The sequence below is a fragment of the Primulina tabacum genome, chromosome 1, assembly GCF_025594145.1.
Source record: "Primulina tabacum isolate GXHZ01 chromosome 1, ASM2559414v2, whole genome shotgun sequence".
Lineage (NCBI taxonomy): Eukaryota > Viridiplantae > Streptophyta > Magnoliopsida > Lamiales > Gesneriaceae > Primulina > Primulina tabacum.
This window is the reverse complement of record NC_134550.1, coordinates 56,887,682-56,893,548: the sequence shown is the minus strand read 5'-3', so window position 1 is coordinate 56,893,548 and position 5,867 is coordinate 56,887,682. Positions and strand designations below refer to the sequence as shown.

Below are 5,867 nucleotides of genomic sequence, written 5' to 3'. Positions count from 1 at the left end.
GGAATCTCTCTCATTCTGATGTGGGATTGGTTAATAAATGTTTCATTCACCTAAAAGTCTGTCAAGAGCCATTTATTGTCCATGCAATCTTACAGTACTGACGATCGATCACCCTTGCGCTATTCGGTCTACACATGTTTAATTTGGGTCCTATTGAAATTTTATGGGGTAATTTAATTTTGATTCTAATTAAATATAATCGAGGAATTGAATGAAATATGAATTTATGTCCTGGTTATATTTTATTGGGCAATAAGATGACTGGATTTCACGAATAATTTATTCTATTTCTGTAGTAAATTGGAGATTTAAAAGTTCTTGAGTTTAGAATCATTTTTAATATGTTTACTGTAAAAATCATCATGGCTTAAGAAATTTATATGATTTATCACATTATTTGATTATGCGTTAAGTGACTTTATTTTTGAAGTCATTGTATATAATGCGTGATTTATTGCATTCATGTCAATCATGACTTTATAATTTGATGTTTACGATATGTCGTAGATGTGATTGCATTTATTTCAGTATATAAACTTTCCTAGGGGTTATTCGGTACGATATGCCGAGTTTTTCAAACAATTGTATATCGTAAAAAAAATATGATATTGAAATATCGGATACCTTATCGAAATATTGATATACCGGAATTTAGGTAATGAATATATTTATACCGATACCGTATCGGTATATCGAAATTTCGGCACGGCATCGGTATACTGAAATATCTAAGCCCAACACAACAAAATAAAAATTGAAATCTTAAAATTCCCTAATTTATAAATGAAATTTTCGGTATTTTGGTATATACTGAAATATCGAAAACATTTAAAATCCATACCGCATACCGTACCGAAATTTTATGATACCGTACCGAAAATTTTGGTATACTGTTCATTTCGGTTTCTTCGGTATATGTCGGTATGACATGTGCAGTATACCGAAATTTTCGGTATTTTCCCCACCACTAATTACTCCCTGAAGTCAGTCGAAACTTGCTTAACAACACACAATCTTTCCTCTTCGATCTATCTTATGTTTATAAGGCCATTAATCCTATGAAGGACAAGATTCGATAGCAACTCCTTGGCATGCCCAAAAACTGTAAAAATTTATATATATTTGACAGCCCTTGATCTAGTGTGAATTCAAGCATGAAAACAGAAACAAATATCAGCACAAACAATTATTAGCTAGTCCGGCCAGATGAAAATGACAAGTCAATAGTTGGATGTTGGTTGAAAACCTAGTAGGTTCGGTTCGCTATTATTTGCTTTAGTACGTGGGTTTCACACCAACAGCTAGGGACCCTTGTCTCCAGCTCTTTTGTTCCTTTTCCATTTACAAGTATTCGTTAATTTGTTACTGCATATTTAATGTGAAAAGAACAAGACCTTGCTCTTACAATCGTGCGATGATTCTAAGTTCAAATCAGTGACCACTAGCAGCATAAGTGGTGGATGCCAAAGTATTGGATTTTATTTTACCTTGAGTGTACATGTCACCTATATATATTCTTATTAATCATATAATATTGTGTGAACCAGATATTTTCCGAACGATATATAATGTTGTCCATCATCCGTGTCAACATCTGTGTCCACCATTGAGCTAACACTCGCACAATTTTGATATGCTTAATTCATCACGTGAAATAGGTGAGTGTCGACTCAGCGGTGAACACAGAGATGAACATGTTTGATGAACATCGTATCAAAATTTTATATTTTGGATTGGAAGTGGACATTATAGATTGCTTAGATTTTCTTTTGATATTTCAACATGAGTGGATCATATATGTCTGTGTATCTTATTTTTAGATTTATGGAATATGTTCATCTTTCACAATAGTCCTGTCATCACCAAGATTGAGCCTTTTGGAGTACTGTTTTGACTGCATGGGACGTTACCCGCATTAATACTAAATATTTTTGGGATTGAAACTTAAATTTTTTATTAAAAATATATAAACATTACACCTTCGTACATTTATCTATAATAAAACAATAATAATTATTATTATCTATAATTGTTTGCTAAAATATATAACAAGATTAGGGAAAAAAAATTTAAATAGTAAATTAAAATTGCACTATAAAAAAAATCCCGACATAAATCATTAATCTTTCAGTGGTACTCCAGAATTATTTTGGATTGTGCGTACAATTTCAAGTTATTAAATGCGATTCATACGAACAAATAAGGAAAAATAACATAGTTAGGTGCGAAGGGAAATAACTTTTTGTGTTCATTAATTCATTCGATTTTAGATATTTATCCATTAATATTTCAAATTTTGGGTTTTTACGATCTTATTTTTTCGCTATTTTGGTAAAATTGCTAACACGACATTGAACAAATAAGCAATTTTCAATTCAACGGCTGCATTTTTTGGTGTCACATCATCAATGTAGCAAAATAAGATTGAAAGCCAAAAAATTGAAGTTAGTGCAAATAACTAAATTTCGAAAACATAGTGGATCAAAACCCAGAATATGAAAAAAAAACTAAACTAAAAAATATTATTTTTTCATACAAATTATATATGCATGAGACATTAAACTCTGAGTACTACGGCTATTTTTATTAATTATTAACTATATTTTAATGCATATACTAGATTATTACAATCAGTTAATTTCAATGGCTAATGTTTTAGTTAATTTTCAAATACAATTAATTATATTTTTATGTAAAATCAATATGTGTGCATGGTTCACTATGTATAATTAATCTGTGAGGAATGATTAGGCTAATTTTTTTGTTGGTCCTATTGTTTTTGTGCAATTTTGATCATCTATATTATCAAATTTCAATTTTAATCTGTATTTTTCGATTTTTTGAATTAGTATTCATTTTTCATTTGGAGTATTGATATAAGACTACACACATCAGCGCCGCATTGGCGTACATTAGTTTCACGATGAAAAAATGACTAAAATTTCAAAAAAAAAACATTAACGGACTAAAACTAAATTTGCTTATATATATGACCAAAATCATAAAAAAGCAGATATAGATTAAAAAAAATACAATTTCCTTTTTTTTATGCTACGACTTTTTTTTTTTTAATACAATGGTAGGCTGAATTTTGGAAGCATGTAAATGGCAACTTCTCCTACATTACATTAAATGTTTGGCCCAATTTGATTCAATCTTTCACATAATTAAATCTCCTGAAACTAATACATTGTTTAATAATTGATCCAACCTTTGATTACATATTGACAACTAAATTATACGTTCATTAGTCATTATATATCAAAATATCTCTTTCTATCATTTTGTCAATTCACAAATTCACCGTACCTTCGACTCAAAAAAGTACAATATATTAAAAAAAAAACCCAAATTTTACCAACTTAATTAATATATCGGTCAGTCGTATAATATCTCGAGGGCCCGATATTGTCCATTATTTAAGGATTTAAACTATGATATATAACATTTGAGTTAAAAAAAACTTTTAACAATGGTCGATGAATAAGATAAGGTAGGTTGTTTTATATATAGAGTATGTTTCTTGTGAGATGATCTCACGAATCTTTATCTGTGAGATGGGTCAATCTTACCAATTTTCACAATAAAAAGTAATACTTTTAGCATAAAAAGTAATAGTTTTTCATGGATGACTCAAATAAGATATCCATATCACAAAATACGACATGTGAGATCGTCTCACTTAAATTTTTGCTATATATATATATGCTAAATTGATTTGACAACCTCTGACTTTTTGTATGGAAACAACATTATTTACTCGGAACATTTAATTAAGGTCCCTTGATTGGCGCGGATTCTCCATTTTTATTAGCTTATAAAATTGAGGGAAAAATGTTTTTTGGTAACGTATATTTGCTATATATGTCATTTTGTTATTATATATTGATTGCACTTTCATTTTTATTTTTTTTATAATTTTAGACATTTTTTCACGTGTATATTTGTTATCTATGTGATTTTGTTATTATATGTTGAACTTTCGGTTTTATTCTGATATTTTTATTTTTTTTGACGATTTTAGTTATTTTTTAAACGTGATATGTTATAAAAGCGTGTACCTAGACTAAAGTTCGATTTACCAGATTCTTGTTATATAACCATCGAACATGCCATGTGGGGAATTGCTTAACTTTAGTTATTACCATATATAATGCAGCAAATAGTTATGGGTTACCATGAACTAAGGCTATAGTATTGAAGTCAATTCAAAGCATTTCTCGCTTAAATTTCCAACGAAATATCAATATATAAAGCATTTAATTTTGTGACCCTAATTCATCCTTGCTTTACTTACACAGCACTTGGTTCTTTTTGCACTATGGAGAATTCTCAATCACTAACAGCGACTGAAAGTTTTTCATACAGTTGGTTGATAGACAGAAAGCCATCTTCTGTTGACGAGTTTCTCAGCAACTTTACGCCTCGAGTCATCGAAAGATTGGGAGAAAAAGAGGAGAATTTCAACTTTGATGTTCCTGTCACAGCGTTTCCTGTGTCCCTAGTTCATGCCGATGAGATTTTCTCAGATGGGCATATCATGCCTTTGTTTGTAGACAGATCAAAACCCGAAGTGTTTAAAGAGGCTTTGATATCTACCCCGCCATCACCTGTTTCGTCTTCAAAAGTAGTGCTCCATTTGTTGTTGACAAGAACCAGTATTACATGCTGGGGAGATGGAGGAAATCATCTAAAAGGATCATACAAAAATGTTTTGGGTTTGTGAAGCCGTTGTTCGAAACGATAGGGTGCTCGAGAAAAAGCAATAGAGTGGATGATCTTGAACGAAAAGTGAATGAAATTCAAAGCCGGGGGGACTCACTCGAGACGTCACCTAGACCAAGCTCGGCTTATTCGGTTGTTGAATGGGATGATCTCAAGCAAATTGGCAAGAAAGTTGATCTTTACCATGCGCTTAAAAGGGTCAAGAGTTTGAGCAGTTCACCGCAACCTTCACCTCGTTTGAGTCCATCGAATTCTAGTAATCTTCTCAGTATGTGTGATGTTGAGAGCTCAATCCATGAAGCAATTCTATACTGTAAAAGATCAATAGGTAATAAAAATTCTACATATTTTAGCTGATTCAATTCTTCATATGTTTTAGTTTTCTAGTTGCAGATTTTTGTCAAGTCTTGATTGATATAACATTCTTTCCAATATCTCAGAAAATTGAAAGGGGGCAAGAAACAAGAACGCGAAGGAGATCAGTGTAAAGAGATTCAAGAAATGCAAAGCAGGAGTGTTACAAGAAAATGCTTGTAGAACACTATCTTCGGCCCTTCTTGTTTTACGGCTTGGTTTAACCAGTAACTTTATTCCCAGAACTTACAAAAAGAAAGGAAAAAAGAAAAATAAAATCCGTTGTAGAAATCTTCCCACTGTTAATATTGGGAGAAATTTGTTAAAAAAAAATGAATAATTTCTTATTAAATGTCGTAACAGATTAGACTATCTTCGGCTTACAGGGTCCTCACATGTTTCTATTCTCTCTTTTTGTTACTTTGTGGGAATTGTTATTCATTTTTCGTGAAGCTCATTCAAAGAAAATGAAATTTGGGCCACCAGCATTGGTTTTGCATGTGATGCAATTTACGGTAACTGAGGTAATAGTTGAAGATCCTGACGTTAATTCTGATACATTTGATGTTGAATCTGATTCTTAGCTCCGAAAACCACGATTTCATCGATATACGTACATCTATAAATCAAGTCTCCTTTTCATGTATATAACATATAGACATGATGTAAGGACTCCTATTCAATCAACTCATGGGTGCGCAAAGATCTGCGTGATCATAACTTGTTAAAAAATAAAAATAATTTTGGCAGAGAATGAATACTTTTAGAGAGAAAAGATTGGAAATTTG

The 5,867-nt window shown here is 31.3% G+C and overlaps 1 pseudogene; it reads left to right on the top strand.

Moving 5' to 3' along the window:
- The first annotated feature begins 4,161 nt into the window (after window positions 1-4,161).
- On the top strand, window positions 4,162-5,536 carry LOC142520259 (putative membrane-associated kinase regulator 6; annotated as a pseudogene).
- The last annotated feature ends 331 nt before the right edge of the window (window positions 5,537-5,867 follow it).